Source organism: Sturnira hondurensis, unplaced genomic scaffold (genome assembly GCF_014824575.4).
Source record: "Sturnira hondurensis isolate 20B ecotype Veracruz unplaced genomic scaffold, ASM1482457v3 Scaffold0008459, whole genome shotgun sequence".
In the NCBI taxonomy this organism is placed as follows: Eukaryota; Metazoa; Chordata; class Mammalia; order Chiroptera; family Phyllostomidae; genus Sturnira; species Sturnira hondurensis.
Genome location: NW_028081090.1, coordinates 26,852 through 47,415, shown reverse-complemented (window position 1 = coordinate 47,415; position 20,564 = coordinate 26,852). Strand labels below are relative to the sequence as shown.

At 37.9% G+C, this 20,564-nt stretch overlaps 1 non-coding gene across 1 annotated transcript; it reads left to right on the top strand.

Moving 5' to 3' along the window:
• Positions 1 to 20,052: 20,052 nt before the first annotated feature.
• Positions 20,053 to 20,184, top strand: LOC118992919 (small nucleolar RNA SNORA51). The gene has a single exon (XR_005067739.1). It is a non-coding gene; the product is annotated as a small nucleolar RNA SNORA51 (small nucleolar RNA).
• The last annotated feature ends 380 nt before the right edge of the window (positions 20,185 to 20,564 follow it).

The window sequence follows — 20,564 nt, the reverse complement described above, 5'->3', positions numbered from 1 at the left end:
GTTTGTTGCTATTTTTTATTTAGTCTGTTCATTAGATTCCACATATAGCTGAAATCATATGGTATTTGTCTTCCTCTGATCTAACTTGGCATAATGTCTCTATGTCTACCCATATTGTCACAAATTTTAAGAGTTCCTTCTCTTTATTGCCAAGTAATATTCCATTGTGTATATTTGTATCAATGCTTTTTTATCCACTTGTCTATTGATAGGCACTGGGTTTGCTTCCATAGTTTGGTTATTGTAAATAATGCTGTAATGAACATAGGGTTGCATATATTCTTTTGAACTAGTGTAGTGGGATTCTTAGAATAAATCCCCAGAGGTAGAATTAGTTGGGTCATAAGGCAGTTCCATATTTAATTTGTCAACATAGCTTCATACTATTTTCCACAGTGGCTGCACCAGTTTGCATTCCCACCAAACAGTGCACAAAAGTTCTCTTTTCTCCACAGCCTTGTCAGCACTTGTTGTTTATTGATTTATTGATGATGGCCATTATGATGGGTGTAAGGTAATATCCATTCTGGTTTTAATTTGCATTTCTCTGATGGCTAGTGAGGTTGAGCATGTTTCCACATGTCTATTGATCAATCTGTATGTAGTCCTCTATGAATTTTTAAAAGTTTTTATTTATTTAATTTTAGAGAGAGGGGAAGGGAAAGAGAAAGAGGGAGAGAAACATCAGTGTGTGGTTGCCTCTCATGTGGCCCATAGTGGGGACCAAGCCCACAACCCAGGCATGTACCCTGACTGGGAATCGAACCAGCGACCCTTTGGTTCACAGCATGTGCTCAATCCACTGAGCTACACCAGCCAGGGCTCTCTATGAATTTTTTAAATGAACTGTTTGAACTAACAAGCAAAACAGAGATAGATTCATAGATAGAGAACAGATGACAATAGTGGGGTGGGGGTTAGGGGGTGGAAGGATTGAACAAAAAAGGAAAAGGACTCATGAACATGGATAACAGTGTGGTGATTGCTGGGGGAGGGGTTATAAGGGGACTAAATGGTAATTGAAAAATACAATAAAGACTATATATTTAAAAATAAATTGAATTGCTTGTTTTTTGGTGTTGAGTTGTATACGTTTTGTAAAAATATATTTTGGATATTAACCCCTTATCATATGGATTGCATCAGTGGCAAATATCTTCCCTTATTTAGTCACCAGCTAATAAGTGGCAGCAGCAAGATCTTTCTGTGTCATATCTCTTCTTAAATGGGCCTTAAAACACTATGCTGCGAAGACAGAGTCAGTGCAGAATAGTAAAAGAGCATGGAGCAGAAAGAAGGAATATCCTAGGACCAGCCCTGCTGTCTCACTGAATCACTATGTGACCTGGTACATATTTCTACTTCTCTTTTCATTTTGGTTCTCCTGATCTATAACTAGGACAGAATGGGATAGGCATGAAGAGAATAGCAGTAACCTAATGAAGGTATAGAAGTCTATTAATATTATAATTGCTGCTAGAAGTCTCAGGGCCTACTGAGTATAACTCAAGGAAGACAGAAGCCAGTCTGCATCTGTTTTTCCAATCTCAACTCTTTTGATTCTAAAGGCTTCCTCTGGAAAAAAAAACACTACCCTGCAGAAAGAAGTAACTGAGTGCCTATCTCCTGAGTGACATAGAGAGGAACAAGCTCAAGGCTTATTTAAAGGTCATATATTCTATGGACATAATTTTCTCTGTGGTTCAAGCAGCCTGAAACCTCTGGTGTAATCACCCAAGAGTCTCTTCTTTGAAAAGCAATCCCAAGCATTTTTTATTCTTATTAATTTTTTTCTCCCAAGATACTGCTCTTAGACCTGTGGAACAGGCTAAACAACTCTAGGTACACAGTCTGTACCCTGCCAAAAGGCAAATCTTCTGTGAGAAGGATGTATAAAGCAGCAGAGTTCCTATGATTCCAAAAATGTGATCATTCTTCCACTTGTTCAACCCACCCAGAAGGATAGTGGCAGTTAACTCAGTATCATGGTTGGGTCCTCAGCAAGGACTCTCTGGTAATGCTCTACAAAGTAGCTTCTTGGGAGTGGTTATAAAGCCATGATCATTCATGTTTCTTTTGACTTTATGATGAGCTCTAGTGAGAAAAAGCAGGAATCAAGCCCAGACTCCTTTTCTTGGCTTTCCATAATCTGCCCCAAGCTCCATAATATAAAAACATAAAGTGAACTGGACTGGCAATGACAAAAGCAGGTGTCAAATCCCAGCTCCAATTGGTCTCAGGCAAGTCTGAGCCTTCATTCCTTATCTAAAAAATGAGGATAAAAATAACGGGATTTTCTACTTCATAGAGTTATACAAAACAAATGATACAGAATACATGTGAAAGTGATCTATACAAGAGAAAATATTAGATACATTAGAACAGTTATGAGAGACTCAGCAAACCCATTCAAAAACACATTTCTTGCAGGGGCAGTGCTCCAACCACAAGCAATGACTTTTCACGGGCAAGCTAAATTGGCATTCAAGAACAAGATGTCTGGCTTTGAGTTCAAGATGGCAGAGTAGGAAGATCCTGAGCTCACAGCCTCTTATTGACACCAAAACTACAACAACATATAGAACAACTATCTCTGAGAATGATCTTAAGACTAGCAGAACAGATTTTCTACAACCACAGATGTAAAGAAAAAGCCACATTGAAACAGGAGAGGTAGGGACTACCTCTAGTCAGGACCTATCACACATCCCACTTCTCATACAGTGACTCTCAAGTGGGAGTCACTTGAGACACCACTACTGTGGAGGTTGGCTCCAAAGTACAAAGGGTCTGAGCCTTAGCCTGGGGGACCTGAGCCAGGAAGAGGAGCCCCCATAACATCTGTCTTTAAAAATCAGTAGGGCTTATGTCTGGGAGACCTCAAAGAGCTGTAGGAAACCCAGGTTGTACTCTTTTTGAGACCTGGCACAGAGGCAGTAGTTTGAAAAGCACCTAAGTCATATGTGAAGGTGATACATTCACTAATTTTAGGGTGTGTGCTGGAGGGACAGGGATCTTTTGAGACTTTCTCCTGAGTCAGAGGTTCTGGTGGATACCATTTCCTGCCTTTGTTTAACCTAGCTCAAATGATCCTGGCGGGCACCATTTACAACACTTTCCCTTAACCTTGTTCATACAGTGAGAGAAACTCCCAGCCTGACAGAAGAGTTTGTGGGAGAGACCCACAGGGTCCTAGAACATACACAAAACCACCACCCAGGAATCAGCACCAGAAGGGACCAATTTGCTAGAGGGTAGTGGGGGGAAGTGACTGAGAGTTGGCTGAGAGCTGAGCAAGCTGCATTGCTCCCTCTCAGACCCCTCCCCCACATACAGCACCACAATGCAGAGACCTGGATTGCCCCACCACAGCAAATACCTAAGGCTCTGCCCCTTACTATATAACAGGCAAACCAAGACAAAAGAATATGGCCCAAATTAAAGAACAGATCAAAGCTCCAGAAAAAATATAATTAAATGATGACAAGATAGCCAATCTATCAGGTGCAGGGTTCAAAACACTGGTAATCAGGATACTCACAGAAAAAGATGAGTATGGTTGCAACATAGAGGAAAAAGTGAGGGCTATGAAAAGTGAAATAAAGAAAAATGCACAAGGAACCAAAAGTGTCGGGAAGGAAACTGGGACTCAAATCAATGATTTGGACCAGAAGGAAGAAGTAAACATTCAACCAGAAGAATGAAGAAACAAGAATTCAAAAAAAAAGTGAGGAAAGGTTTAGGATCCCCCGGGACAACTTTAAATATTCCAACATGTGAACCACTGGGGTGCCAGAAGGAGAAAAGAAAGAGCAACATATTGAAAACTTATTTGAAAACATAATAGGGAGAACTTCCCCAATCTGGCAAAAGAAATAGACTTCCAGGAAGTCCAGCAACCTCAGAGAGTCTCAAAGAAGTTGGATCCAAGGAAGCACAAAACAAGGCACATCATAATTACACTACCCAAGATGAAAGATAAGGAGAGAACCTTAACAGCAGCATGAGAAATAGAAAGACTTACCTACAATGGAGTTTCCATAAGACTATCAGCTGATTTCTCAAAAGAAACCTTGCAGGGAAAAAGAGGCTGGAAAGAAGTATTCCAAGTCATGAAAGGCAAGGACCTACATTCAAGATGACTGTATCTAGTAAAGCTATCATTTAGAATGGAAGAGCAGATAAAGTGCTTTTCAGATAAGGTCAAGTATTTTGAATGAGTTCATCATCACCAAGCCCTTATCATATGAAATGTTAAAGGGACTTTAACATTTCATATAATGTTAAAGGGACTTTAACATCTAAGGAAAAGAAGATAAAAAATATGAACAGTAAAATGATAACATACTTACAACTATCAATAACCAAACCCCCCCAAAGAAAAAGAAAGTAAGCAAACAAGTAGAACAGGAACAGAATCACAGAAATGGAGATTACATGGAGGGTTATCAGTGGGGAGGGGAAAGGGGAACATGGGGGAAAAGGTACAGGGAATAAGAGGTACAAATTGGTAGGCACAAAATAGACGAGGGGAGGTTAAGAATAATATAGAAAATGGAGAAGGCAAAAGACTTATATGTATGATCCATGGACATGAACTAAAGGGGAGGAATGCTGGTGGGAGGTATGGTTCAGGGTGGAGGAGAATAAAGGGGTGGAGAATTGGACAACCAATAAAATACATAAAAAATTAAATAAAGTCATGAATGAATTTGGCATGGTCTTGGAATAGCAAAGTGACCAATGTTGTTGGCATAAGATAAAGGAGGGAAAGTGGTAGGAAAAGTTGACTGGATTGTAGAATCAGGTAGTGCCAGGCAGTAATTCTTCACATTGGCTGCAAGTCAGAATCATCTGGGGAGCTATTACACACTACTGATACCTGGTGTCACTCCAAGTAGTTCTGATTCAGTGGACTGGGGTAAAGTGTAGGCATTGTGATGTTTTCAATGTTCCCCTATTGCTTCTAATGTGAGAACTGCTGATGTTGCACCTTGCAATTGAGTTGACTGCTTATGGAGTTTTGCAGCTGACACTGGATTAACAGGATAAATGTTTGACATTACAACAGCATTTGACAGTTCAAAAACCCCTTGCTTTTTTGTTTTCTTTTTTTAAATTTTTTTATCTGCTGGAGACTAGTGGGGTTGAGGCCATTCAAATGAGCAGTGTGGGGAATGTTCACCAGGTAATGTTCTTCAGATGGGATTTGGAAAGACTATCCAAGAAAACTACAGGCTCCAACCAAATCAAGTAAAACTCTATGAGGAATAACCACCTCACTTATGCTAAGGTTATCTGACATTGGTCAGATCCCAGTTTTATGTTTACAACCTGCCTTCTGTTAGGTTCTGTCCAGTGTTCTACTGTACTTGGCTTGTAGTGAGTCATAAAAACTGATTTTGAACATCTCTTCCCAATTTCACATTCAATGTTATCATATTAGTAACTTGAAATTGGTCCTGATAGCAATATCTACATCATGGAAATTAACAAACAAATATTAGGGCTCCCAGCTGCTCCCCACCTCCTGGCAAATAGAAATACAATGTACCTCCACAGCACTGGCTCTGCCATTGTGGTAAGTTTATTTCCTTCTAGATAGGTCTGACCCCCCTTATTCTTCTTTCCCTGCACTTTCATCTGAGCATATCTCTGGGGTTTGGTAATATGATTGGAAGCACAGCTTGTATAGACTCAATTGCATTTTAGAAACATATTGCCATGTTCTCGTGCTTTACTCAGATGTGTTCCTGAACAGTAGTATATAAATCATATTTATTTAAAATAAATTATATATATTAGGGATTGATCACTTAAAGAAACTGCTGGGCACTTCTGTAAGGTCAAAACAATAATTCTTTGTAAAATAAACAGTAATAGTATGAATATTATCAAACCTAAATTTTGCTTAATAATAATCTTACAACCTTTGTGGAGAACAATTTGGCAAAATTGCAAAATTAAAATTTACATTGTTTTGACCTAACACATTTGCACATGTGTAACATGACATATATACAAGAAAATTCATTGCAACATTGTTTACAATAGCAAAAGACTGCAGCATAAATGTCCATTAATAGATATAGTCATACAATGTATCCATTAAAAATGAAGCAGTTCTATACACACTGAAGTGGAACAATATCCACAATACATTGTAAAGTGGAAAAAAACCAAGATGTAAAACAATGCACCATTTCTGTGAATACAATTGCTATATTTCCTGTATATGTTTATAAATTCATACATATACTATGCCTACAAGAGTACACAAGAAATTCTTTAAAAATTTTTTTCTTCTCAGATTTTTAAATTTAATTATCTTTAGAGGGGAAGGAAAGGAGACGGAGAGAAATATCAATGTATAGTTGCCTCTCATGAGTCCCCTGCTGGGAACTGGCCTGCAACCCAGGCATGTGCCCTGACTGGGAATCGAACTGCGATCGTCTGCTTTGCAGGCCCATGCTCAATCCACTGAGCTACACCAGCCAGGGCAAAAGTACACAAGAAATTCTTACTGGTTGCCTCAGAGAAACAAAGCTGCATGTCTGATGAATGGGAGGGATGCAATTATTTTCCACTCTTTAAGCTTTTGTGATTTTAAAACTTTGTACTTCATGCATGTATTACCTACTCTAATGTATATATTACATTAAAATAGTCACAGATCTGTTATAAACTTCCCTGTGATCTTGGGACAAACCCTTTCCTCTTTATGGGTGTCAGTATCCCCATTTACACAACAAGGGGGTTAGACTCCAATACTTCAGAGAGAAAACCAAAAGGGGTCTTACCAGCACATTCGATTGAATAGTTCCCAATTTATACAGTCAGCATTCACAATAAGCTGTTGCCTGTTCACTATATGGTGTAATTAGGTGATCTGCTCTTCTAATAGTGTCAGGAAAAGTGTCTCTCTTAGTAAAAACACAAAAACTTAATGAAACCGCAGTGAGGCCCACCCGTGTGTTGAACTCTGTAGTAGAGAAAGATTAATCATAGCACTTGCTTTTTAGGAGCTTGCAATCTAGTGGGAGATAAATACACATGAAGCAGCAATAATATAAGAGAATGTAGGAGAGTTCTGGACTGGGGCAAGGAGGTGTAGGCCATGATTTGACTCCAATGGCTTGTCATGAGGCTTTGGACAAGTCATTGCTTTCCTTTGAGCTTCATTTTCTTCATATATAAAATGATGGGTAGGGATGATGAAGTAATCTTTCAATAAATTAATATTCAGCACAGAGATTAAGAGACTATCAGTCATGGACTGTGAAACTTCTATTACCTGGTATTACCTATTTGTTAATTGGCAAAGAAGTATGGTGTGGTGGCAGGAACACAGATTTATGAGTCAGAAGGTCTGGGCTACGAATCCCAGCAATGTGACTTACTAAGTGTGACAAATAGTGTTATGCCTCTGAATCTGCTTCTTCCTTTGTAAAATGGCGATCATACCATCCACTTTTGCAAGGCCATGGGAATCCAAAATTATGTATGTGAAGCATCTGGCCAATTTTAGTTACTTGGTAAATAAGAGCTGTTTGAATGGTGTTCATTCTCCTGAAATCATGTGGAATGTGGGAAGAGCTGATGAAGGCTGAAGTTACTGCTGAAATCTTTATTGTGTAGCATTTAAGAATTATCTTTAATGTTATTTTTTATCAAATGCTCCATTTAAGTAAGGCACTTTAATCAAATTATTCAGATTTTTTCCCTAAATAGTTCTAGAAAAGGACACCTGTGATAACATTTGAAAACTGAAATTTAATCTGCTGCTCAGACACACAAATGCACTGTGCTCTCATTCTAAGTGCTATTCTGATTTGATATCCTGAAAACTCAGAAGCTACTTATCAAGAGAATTACAGTGTAGACCTTACCAAAGCACTTATATACTTTTGACAAGATTAAAGACAGACAGAGAGTGAGAAAGAGTGAGGGAGAGGGAGGAAGGGAGGGAGGGAGAGGAGAAAGAGGAAGAACAGACGGGAAGGAGAAGAAAGGAGGAGGAGAAAGAGGAGAAGGAGGGAAAGAAGAGGGAGAAGGGGAGAGAAGAAGAGGTAAAGGGAGGTGGTGAGGAAGAGGGAAAAGAAGATGAGAAGAAAATACAAAGAAAGAGGAAAAAAGAAAAAGGTATATAGAAATAGAAACTCAAGCGTAGGTCTCACTAAGGATCTAACAAGATAGTGACTGCTTCAAGAAAAGTTCAGTATTGCCTGTGGTGTCACTGTCTTCCCTACAGAGGGTGGAAATATTTGTGATTGGAGGAGAAGAAGCATAAGCCTTCATTTCAATGATTTCATAGCTACCTTCTCTAAGTCTTTTCCAAGGGCTCTTTTGAGAGATTTACCCTTAGGGAGTCACACTGTTAGGGACCCAGAGCACTAAGAAGCCAAAGTTCTTTTCTGACTCTAAGAAAGCCCCACAAAACAGCCAAAAGATTTGAGATGGGGCATGCATAGAAGAATCAGTGGAAACTATAGAGAAAGAATGAAGCTTTGTAGTTCCACATTTTGTATTCAAATCCTTGCTCTGCCTCTTACTAGCTAGATTTGGAGGAAGATACTTGACTTCCCTGGACCTCAACTTAGTTCTCTGTAAAATATAAATAATAACTCATGGGTCTGCTTGGCCATTTAAATTAAATAATGTGTGCAAAACTACTCATACAATGTCTGGTTCCGGTAGGCATTCAGTAAATGTTAAAAGAAAAAGAGAAACAGAGAGGAGTAAATGAGTTTTTAAATGTAGAACCTAGGAGAAGATGTATAAACAATTAGGCAAAAGAGAGTTAACTGTTGTTATATAGTATCATCAGAAGACAAAATAATAAGATGACAATAATCTTTACAGTAAGAGAAATGTGAACAGCCTACAAATGTTAAAGTAAACTCCTAAGATGCAAGAAGAGTTAGGAAAAAGTCAAGAACCATATGATTTTACTCATATGTGGGATATAACATTGGAAACAATAAATAAACAAATAATACAAATAGATAAACAAAGAAAAATTCATAGACCCAGAAAACAGTATGTGGTTACCTGAGGGAAAGGAGGTGTTAGGGGATAAAGGGGAAGTCAAATATATGGTGACAAAAGGAAATTTGACTGGGTTATGAACAACAAAATATATAGATGGTGTATTATAGAATTGTACATTTGAAAATTACATAATTTTATTGACAATTGTCACTCCAATACATTTAATAAAAAACTAGGAAAAATAAAGCAAAAAGAAAGAAGAGTTAGGAGAAGCTGCATTCACAGAATCAGTATTTTACTTAGTGAACAAAGCACAAGTAGTGCATTCCATGCAGAGGGGACGATGTATTTGAAAAGGGATGGAGGTTGGAAAGAGCCAAAATTGGCACATAAAACAGGCTGTGAAATTAATGATTGGTTGGTTATGAAAAACTTTAAAATATTTCATCAGTTTTGACTACACACATTGATTCCATCCATGTTCCTTTCTCCTTTCTACTAATAACACATTTTACAACTTTTTACAACAACCTTACTACAGCAAAACAGGTTTGACTGTTCCTTTACACAGCCTCTGCTTTCGTCTGCATTTTGTTGACTACTACCTAAAGAATCAGTTGCTGGAACTGACCAATAGTTGTAACCAGGAAAAGGACATCTGGAGGCTAGTGGGGCAGAAAGAACTATTGACATTTGACTGCTTAACTAAAGCACTCTGGGGCTTTACCTTTCAACCCTCAGAGAATAAGAAGTTAGGGAGACTACATCTATCAAGAGAGATCCATCCAGACCATCTATTTGGTATATAGATCATGTATTTTCCTGCCATACATTTGAGTTTCCCCAAAGAATTCTCACCAAAAATGTTGATATCAACTGATTTATGAACAAAAATATGGACACTGACAAAATGAAAATTCTCTCATTAATCTTAAAATTCCTCTATAAAGTAAGACCTAAGAAAAGTAAATAAATTACCTCATTTTGTTTGTGATTTGGAAAGTCAAGAGAACTAAAAGTTACATGTTGCTTGGCCTTAATGAAGAACAACAATAACAACAACAACAACAAACACCCTGGCAAACTTGAGGAACATCAGCTGACACAGAACTAATTTTATCTGTTCTTTCTCCATTGTCTCAAGGGTCCCTGGGTAACTGAGGGTCTATGCATTTTGAAGTACACTTTCAGTACCAAGGGTAACAGAGTTTTTTGGAAAACACTTGTTATCCTAAACATCTAAAATGCCAGTAATTCTCAGCAATCCAGAGTAAGGAGACTTGCAAAATTTTAGTTTTGAGAAAGACCCACTCTCTAACATCAGAAATGTAAAATTAACTTCAACTAATGACAGGCAAAGCTAATGTTATTAAAGCTTAGCCACTCTCACATTAGTGTGTTCCTTCTCTGTTCTCTAAATACCCACTGGTAGGAATTAGTTCATATGTATTGTATTCATCATCTTCCCAAATCGTAAGCTTTGTATCACCTTTATCTTGCATTTGTAGGTAGCTTTACAACTAACAGATAGTGAGTCCATGCATTATATTCTCTGAATCTCACAACAACATATGAGCCGAAGGGAAGCTATTATTATCGTATTATAAATGATGAAACTGAAGTTTAAAAGGCTTATTAGACACAGTTAAGAGATTAAATTACTGCAACAACTAAGTATTCTGACTCTTATGCTCACTCTTTTCTCCAAAGATTTTTAAATATCAACAAAAAGTGAAATTATAATTACTCTGCTGTGTTCTAAAATGCATGCAAAACATTTTACCTATTCTATGAACATATATAAAAATATTAAAATCTAAACTTTCTGAAGATCAGTTATCTAGGAACTTCATAAGTAAGACATCTCATTACCTGACAATATTGAATAAATAAAGGGTTAGAAATTGGGCATCATATTCATTATATCACTCAATGAAATATTATTAAATACCTACTCAGTACCAGACTGTACATTAGACACTGTTTTATATATCCATAAAACAGATAAAATATTAAGATATACCAGTGGATTTGCTAGGGGAGGTAAAGTTACCCTGGAGGCAAGGTCCTTGTTTGCAGAGTTTTGTCCTTTGCAAGGCACCTGGGGCTTTCCACCCTGGTGATCTTCTGTACATGGTCTATTGTCCTTGCTCTGCTCATTTCTAACTTCCTGGACCCTGGAAGTGGACTGCAGACAGAGGTTTGAATCTTAGCACCAAAATCTACTAGCTGTGGAAGCTTGGATACTACTGCTATAGTGTGAAATTTCTCTAACATGAAATTAATAAAAAATGGACCTGGCTAGTGTGACTCAGTGGATTGAGTACTGGCCTGTGAACCAAAGAGTCACCATTTTGATTCCCAGTCAGGGCACATGCCTGGGTGGTGGGCCAGGTCCCCATATGGGAGGCGTGTGAGAGGCAACCACATATTGATGTTTCTCTCCCTCTCGTTCTCCCTCCCTTCCCCTCTCTCTAAAAATAAATAAATAAAATCTTAAATAAAAAATTAATAAAAATGATGTAAGATCTAGATCTCAAAGATGGTGACCTAGGTAAACACAGCTCACATCATTCCACAATCACATCAAAATTACCACTAAACTAAAGAACGACCATTACTCAGAACCATCAGAAATTGAGTTGAATAGAAATCAGACAACAATGGAATTAAAGATTAAACCACATCCATCCAGACTGGTCGGTGGGGCAGAGATGCAGAACAGGTTGATCCTACATACATGCATGATGGATAAAAATTCAGGAGAAATATCTCAGGAGTGAGGAGTCCCAGCCCTACACCAGGTGCCCCCAGCCCAGAGTTCCACTGCCAGGAAGGTAAGTCCCCACAACTTGTGGCTGAGAAAACCAGTGGAGATTGAGCTGGTGGAAGACACTGTTGGATTCCCAGGAAGTTCCTCTAAAAAGGCCTATACACAGACTTACTCAGACTTAATCCCTCTGAGCTCCAATACCAGGGTAGCAACTTGAAAGGCACCAGTAGCATACCGGGAGGAACTGAACTACCTGGCATCAAGGTGAGAGCTGGGGGACAGCTTTTTCCCAGACAGAAAGATAGACAGAGGCCACTGTTCCTCTTTGAGCCCTCCCCCGACAGCCACAGAGCACAGTAGGTACCATACCTGAGACTCCATCAACCTAGCTCACATTGTTTGCTCCACCCTGGTGATTCCCTGAGACTCTGCTCTACCCAAATTACAGGCTCACCCAAGTGGTTAACAGTGGCTTTTCTGTACAAATGACTTGTCTTGTCACATGCCTATGATCATCCTACATCCTTTCAAACAAGTAGCAGGTGGCCTCAGCAATCACCCATACTTTGCTAAGCAGCCCCAGGCCTGGCAGTAAAAGATGAAATTCATTCAAAGACTGGCCTCACTAGGGCATCTCCAAGCCCAGCACAAGAAGCAGCCAACCACTTTATAGTTTAGGCCAAGTGGCTCCAGATAGAACACAGGTGGGCACCAGAGCCCTACTGAAGTAAACACTGCTCCATGGGGTGGGCCCCTGTACAGCTGGTCCTCCACAGAGGGCAGAGATCGGTAGTCAATGGTCACAGACAATCCTTCAGCTGACTGGCCTGAGTAAGTCCCTCCCATTGATCTGCCAACAGCAATCAAAGCTCAACTACAAGAGAATGGTGTACTCAGTCTACACAGAGGGTGTACCTCAAATATCCACTTTGGGTGATAGAGGGGGGCTGTGGCACTGGACCCTACAGAACACCTACTACATTAGGCCACACTATCAAGACACTGAGTCAAAGTAGCACTACCAAATACACAGAAACAAACACAGGGACACTGCCAAAATGAAGAAACAAAGAAACATGGCCCAAACAAAAGAACAGATCAAAACTCTAGAAAAAGAACTAAACAAAATCGAGATAACTAACCTTTCATATGCAGAGTTCAAAACACTAGTATAAGAATACTCAAGGAACTTAGTGAGTACCTCAACAGCATAAAAAGGATCTAGTCAGAAATGAAGGATACACTGAAATAAAGAATAATTTACAAGGAAACAACAGTAAAGTTGATGAAGCCAAGAATCAAATCAAGGATTTGGAACATAAGGAAGAAAAAAAAAACAACCAATCAGAGCAGCAAGAAGAAAAAAGGATCCAAAAAACTGAGGATAGTATAAGGAGCCTCTGAGACAACTTCAAGCGGTCCAATATTTGCATCGTAGGGGTACCAGAAGCAGAAGAGAAAAAGCAAGAAATTGGAAATCTTTTAAAAAAATAATGAAAGAAAAATTTCCTACTTTGATGAAGGAAATAGACATGCAATAGTACAGGAAGCACAGAGAGTCCCAAACAAGATGGATGCAAAGAGGACCACACCAAGACACATCAAAATAAAAATGCCAAAGGTTAAAGATAAAAAGAGAATCTTACAAGCAGCAAGGGAAAAGCGGGTGGTTACATACAAGATAGTTCCTGTAAGACTGTCAGGTGATTTCTCAAAGGAAACTTTGCAGACTAGAAGGGACTGGCAAAGAATATTCAAAGTGATAAAAACCAGGGACCTACAGCCAAGATTTCTCTGTCCAGCAAAGCTATTATTTCTCTGTCCAGCAAAGGTAGATAAAGAGCTTCCCAGACAAGACAAAGCTAAAGGAGTTCATCATCACCAAATCATTATTATAAGAAATGTTAAAGGTCCTTATTGAAGAAGAAGAAGAAGAAGAAGAAGAAGAAGAAGAAGAAGAAGAAGAAGAAGAAGAAGAAGAAGATCATCAAAACTATGAACAATAAAATGGCAATAACTGCTTATCTATCAACAATTGAAGATAAAAACCAAACTAAGCAAACAAGCAGAACAGAGACAGAATCATAGATATGGAGAACAGTTTGATGGCATCCAAATAGGATGGGAATGGGGGAATGGGGGAATGGGGGGAAAGGTAAAGGGATTAAGAAGTACAAATTGGTAGGTACAGAATAGATGGGGATATTAAGACCAGTATAGGAAATGGAGAAGGCAAAGAACTTATATGAATGACCCATGGACATGAACTGAGCCGGGGGGAGGATTGCCTGAGGGAGTGAGGGGTGCTAGGTGGAGGTGGGGAAATGGGGAAAGTGGGACAAGTGTAATAGCATAGCCAATAAAATATAGTTAACATATTAAGAGAAATCTGAATAGAATTAATTAATTAATTATCCATTAAATACCTACTCTGTGCCAGACAGTGTTTTAGGTGCTTGGGATATCAATGAACAAATAATCAAAAAATCCTTGGCTTGACTAATATGCATTTTAATGTGTGTGAAGAGAAGGTGCAAGAACGAAGGAAGCAGACAATAAACACTAACCCTAACAAATTAGATAATTACACAGTATATTAAAAAACAAGTGGTATGAACAAAAAAACATACTAAAGGGAATGAAAGTACTAGGAAAGTAATTTAAGATTGAGTGATGACAGCAAGCTTCACTGAGGTAACATTTTGGCAAAAATTTGAAGGAAGTGAGTGAATGAGCCACATAGATATCTCAGGCAAGAACACTTGAGGCAGAGGAACAATTGATGTAAATGATGTGGGAGAATGTGTATCATGTTGAAGACTGGTAACAAAACAAGTGCTGCTACAGACATTTTTTTAAAAAATGAGAGTGCTTTTAAGGAGCTCCTACCTTTTGCAACAACGTGGATGGAACTGGAAAGCATTATGCTGAGTGAAATAAGCCAGGTGTTGAAGGAAAAATACCATATAATCTCACCTTTAACAGGAAGCTAAACAACAAAACAAACAAGCAAGCAAAATATAACCAAAGACACTGAAATAGAGAACAGGCTGACAGTGACCAGAGGGAAGTGTGGAGGGAATTTCAGGGGAAATAGGGGAGGGATTTAGAGGAACATATATAAAGGATACATGGACAACAACTGAGAAGGGTGGAAATGGGAGGGAGGGGGGAGCATGGGGGGGTGAGATGGGATGGGAGTAATAGACATAAAACTGTACTTGAAAACTAATTAAATAAATAAATAAATTTTTAAAAATGAGAGTGCTTTTCATTCAGGTTCAGAGAGAAAAAAAGGAGATTTATAAAATACAAAGTTACTAGATTTAACTCGCTAGTTTTAGGTCTTGCTATTTTGCTACGCCTTCTTTTTTTTATTTTTTATTTTTTTTCCTTTCAATTTTTTTATTTAATTATTTTTCAAGTACAGTTTTCTGTCTCTTATTCCCATCCCATCCCACCCCCCATCCTTCTTTAATCCATTCACTCCACTGTGATGTACCACTACTATGTGTCATATGTTGTACAGGTTGCTGGAGGTGGAACAATGACTTTACTCTGAGTGAGATGGGGAGACACTGGAGGATTTTGAGTAGAGGGAGAACATGGTCTGGCTTATATTTTTATATGAATAACATGTAAAGAACCACATTATTCCTCTTGATTGTCAGACAAAACAAAACAAGAGAACATTGGTTTGAGTGATTTTAGGAATGGCAGAAAGATCCTGAATGTCAATGAACTTTCAAGGTGATTTTTCTTGAACACTTTATATATTTAGTTTTTAAGGTTGGGGAGTGCTCAATGAAAATATCTACAGTGGACTAATATCACAGAAAATACTGGAGTGAGGAACTTCTAAAATTCTCTCTTCCATAAAAGAAATAAGAAAATTTGAAGAAATGGTCAAACATTTTCAGAACTCTAAAAATTAGCTAAATGCGTGTAGCAACCTAGGGAGAATATATTCAAAGCTTTGTGATATTTAAACTTCCCTTATTTCTCTTCAACCTCTCTCCAGCTCCACAGTAAATATGAAAACCAACAGCCTGCAATGATGGCAAAAATCAGCATACTGGAAGAGGCAGAACGAGGTTGGAACTCCTTCCAAGCTTCTTTCTCAGAGAATTGTCATGACTTGACCTGCTGGGGGTTTTCTGAAAGACTCCACTCTGAAGGCTGTGTTTATATAACTTGAGTCAGAGTTTGTCTATTGTGAACAATTTCCTTCTTGGGGGAGTTTGTAGAAAATAATAAGAGGCAAATATTGAACACCAAGGCCGACTAAGTTGGTGGATAACAATTGGTGGCAAACAGTAAGCTAACCAAGAAGCTTTCTTTTAAAAGTGGTGAAATTAGATGTCCACAGGACACTCTGAAAAGCTTGGAGCATGTTTTGGAGAATTTGGAATTATTTCAAAAAGTTCATTAAACAATCAAACAACAAAAAACACCAACACCAACAAACCATGGGGTTTGGCAGGAGTAAATCCAACCTTATAAGAAATTATGTTAAATGCAATTTGATTAAACACTGCTATTAAAAAGACACAGAAATTTGGCCCTGGCTGGTATGGATTGAGTACTGGCCTGGGAACCAAAGGGGCACTGGTTCAATTCCCAGTCAGGGCACATGCCTGGGTTGCAGGCCAGGTCCCCAACAAGGGGCATATGAGAAGCAGCCACACACTGATGTTTCTTTCCTTCTCTTTCTCCCTCCCTTCCCCTCTTTAAAATACATAAATAAAATCTTTTAAAAAATAACAGAAGTTCAAAAAACACAAAAATTTGCAAAATGGATTAAAAAAACAAGAAACAACTACAAGCTGTTCTACAAGAACACTAGATTCAGGAACATTCATTGAAAGTAAGTGAATGGAAAAAAAGATATTCAATGAGAACAGTAACCCAAAGAGAACTGAAGTATCAGCCTGTTCTCTATTTCAGTGCCTTGCTTGTTTGTTTTGTTGTTTAGCTTCCTGTTAAAGATGAGATCATATGGTATTTGTCCTTCAACACCTGGCTTATTTCACTCAGCATAATGCTTTCCAGTTCCATCCATGTTGTTGCAAAAGGTAGGAGCTCCTTCTTTCTTTCTGCAGCATAAAATTCCATTGTGTATATGTACCATAGTTTTTTGATCCATTCATTTACTTGAAGGGCACCTATGTTGCTTCCAAATCTTGGCTATTGTAAATTGTGCTGCTATGAACATTGGTGTGCATATGTTCTTTGGGATTGGTGTTTTAGGTTCTTAGTATACAATCCTAGCAGTGGAATTGCTGGGTCAAAAGGCAGGTCCAATTTTAGTTTTCTGAGAAAATTCCATACTGTTTTCCATAATGGTTGTACCAGTCTGCAACTCCACCAACAGTGGACTAGAGTCCCCTTTTCCCCACACCCTCTCCAACATTTGTTGTTTATTGCTTTGTTTATGATAGCCATTCTCACCAGTGTAAAGTGGTATCTCATTGTGGTTTTAATTTGCATCTCTCTGACAGCAAGCGATATTGAGCATCTCTTCTTGTGTCTCTGGATCCTCTGTATGTCCTCCTTGCAGAAGTGTCTGTTCAAGTCCTTTCCCCATTTTTTAATTGGGTTAATTGTCTTCTTAGAGTGAAGTCGTGTGAGTTCTTTGTATATTTTGGAGAACAGGCTGACAGTGACCAGAGGGAAGAGGGGAGGGAATTTCAGGGGAAATAGGGGAGGGATTTAGAGCAACATATATAAAGGATACATGGACAACAACTGAGAAGGGTGGAAATGGGAGGGAGGGGGGCGTACAGGGGGTGGGATGGGATGGGAGTAATAGATAAAAAACTGTACTTGAAAAATAATTAAGTAAATTTTTAAAAAAGAACTGAGGTGGCTATACTTAACATCAGACAAAATAGATGTTAAGACAAAAATTATAAGTAGAACAAAGAAGAATATGTTATAATGGTAACTAGTTGAATCCATTAGAAAACATGCAATTATAAATAATGAACATTGAGTTGGATGTTCCAGCCAGGGCAATTAGACAAAAAAATTTAAAAAGACATGCAGATAGGAAAGTAAGATGCAAAACTATTGTTATTCACGGGAGACATTATCTTATATGAAGAAAATTATGAAAATTCTAAATAAATGCACAAAATAAATGAATAAGAGCAAATAAGTGAATTCAGCAAAGACATAGTATAATAGACCAATATAAAAATATTAATTTTATTTATAGAGTAGTAATCCAAAATTTATAAGAAGCTTATAAAACTCAACATGAAAAAAAACAAACAATCCAAATAAGAAATGGGCAAAGGACCTGAATAGACACTTCTCCAAAGATGACATACAGATTGCCAATAGACATATGGAAAGATGTTCATGTCACTAATCATCAGAGAAATGCAAATTAAAACCACAATGATATATCACGTCATACCTGTCCGAATGGCTACCATCAATACATCAGCAAACAACAAATACTGGAGAGGATGTGGAGAAAGGGGAACCCTTTTGCACTGTTGATGACAATGCAGATTGGTCCAGCCACTGTAGAAAGCAGTATGGAGGGTCATCAAAAAAATTAAAATGGAATTGCCTTAAGACCCAGCAAATATTCAGGGAATATACACAAGGAAACCCAAAACACTAATTCTAAAGAATACATGCACTCCCATGTACATTGCAGTGTTATTTACAATATCCAAGATTTGGAAGCAGCCCAAGTGCCCATCAGTAGATGAGTTGATAAAACAAGTGTGGTACATTTACACAATGGAATACTACTCAGCCATAAAACCAAAAGAAATGTTATTTTTTGAGACAGCATGGGTGGACCTGGAGAGCATTATGCTAAGTGAAATAAGGCAGGAGGTGAAAGACAAATACCATATTATCTCACTTATATGTGGAATCTAGCAAACAAAATAAACTAACAAGCAAAGGAGAGAAAGATTCATAGATAGCAGAGAACAGACAGACAACTGCAGAGGGGAGGGGGGTTGTGGACTGGGTGAAAAAAGTGAAAAGATTAAGCAAAAAAAAAAAAAACCTTATAGATACATGCAAAAGTATGGTGATTACCTGAGAAAAAGGCGGGTGAGGGAAGGTGGAAGAAGGTAAAGAGGGGACAAATGGTAATGGAAGGAGACTTGACTTAGGGTGGTGAACACACATTACAATATACAGATGATGTTTTATAGAGTTGTACACCTGAAACCTATATAATGTTATTAACCAATGTCACCCCAATAAACTCAATAAAAGTGGAAAAGTCATCCAAAATTAATTAAGGAAATTATTCCATTTATAAAAGCATGGGAAAAAAGAATAAATTTAAGAAAAGTACTGCAGGACTTGTACATTTAAAAGTACATAATTTAATAGGAAAAATTAATAACAAATAAATGAAATGACACCCTATGTTCATGAATTTAAAGACTGAATATTGTAAACATGGCAATACTTGCCATATTGACCTATTGATTTAATGTAATCTCTTTTTAAAAACTCAGCTGTCAATTTTCCTGAAATTGACAAGGTAGTCCAACATTTCGTGTGGAAATTCAAGTAGTCTAGAATAGCCCAAACCATCTTGAAAGTGAACAACAAATTTGGAGGACTCACACTGCCCAATTTCAAAACTTACTATAAAGCTACAGTAATCAAGACACCATGGTCATATGAACAAGTATAAAAGACACATGGACAATAACTAAGGTGGGGGGCAGAAATGGGAGGGAGGTGGGGAGCACTTGGGGGGCAGGGCTTGGAATATAAGACAGAAAACTGTACTTGAACAAGAATTTTTTTAAAAAAGATACTATGGTAGTTGCATAAAGATAGACATATAATTCAGTAGAATAGAACTGAGAGTCCAGATGCAAGCTCACATATCTATAATTATTTTTCAATAAGGGTACTAAGACAACTCTATGGATAAAGAATACTTTTTCAGTAAATGATTTTGGGACAGCAGATGTCTGCATGTAAAATAATGAAGCTGGGCTCCAACCTCATACCACACACAAAAATCAACTCAGAATAGATCACAGATGCAAATGTAAAACTACAAATTTCTTAGTAGAAAATACAAGTGTAAATTTTTGTGGCCTTGGATTGAACGATGCATTTTAAAATGCATTTGACAACAAAACACAAGCAATAAGAGAAAAACATGGATGAATTGGACTTCATCAAAATGAAAAATTTTGTTCTTTAATGGACACCATCAAAAATAAAAAGACAATTTCTAGAATGAGAGAAAATGCTTGCAAATCATATATCTTATGAGACTTGTATCCAGCCTCCCGGTGCTTACCACAGGCTGTGTTCTTACCCTGCCTATACAGAAAGAGGAGGCAGAGTAAACCCACCCCGTATACACCTCAGCCCAGGCCCTATGCCTGGTCTGTATTGTGAATGGGGGGACATGGAGTAAGTAAGTAAGAGTAAGGAAAAAAAGAGACTTGTATCCAGAAGTCATAAAAATACATGGTAAGTCAATAATAAAAAGAAATAATCCAATTAAAACATAAGCAATGGATACAAATAGTCATTTACCTATAGAAAATATGCAAAAATGTACACATAAAAAGATGTACAAACACATAAAAAGATGTACATCATTAGTCATTAGTGAAATGTAATCAAAACCACAATGAAATGCCATTTTCACATCCACTAGTACAAGTATAACAACAACAACAATGACAACAACAGATAGTAAAGTTTTAGCAAGGATGTGGATTCATTTGAGCCCCCATATGCTGCTGATAGGAATGTAAAATGGTGAAGTCTCTATAAAAAACAATTT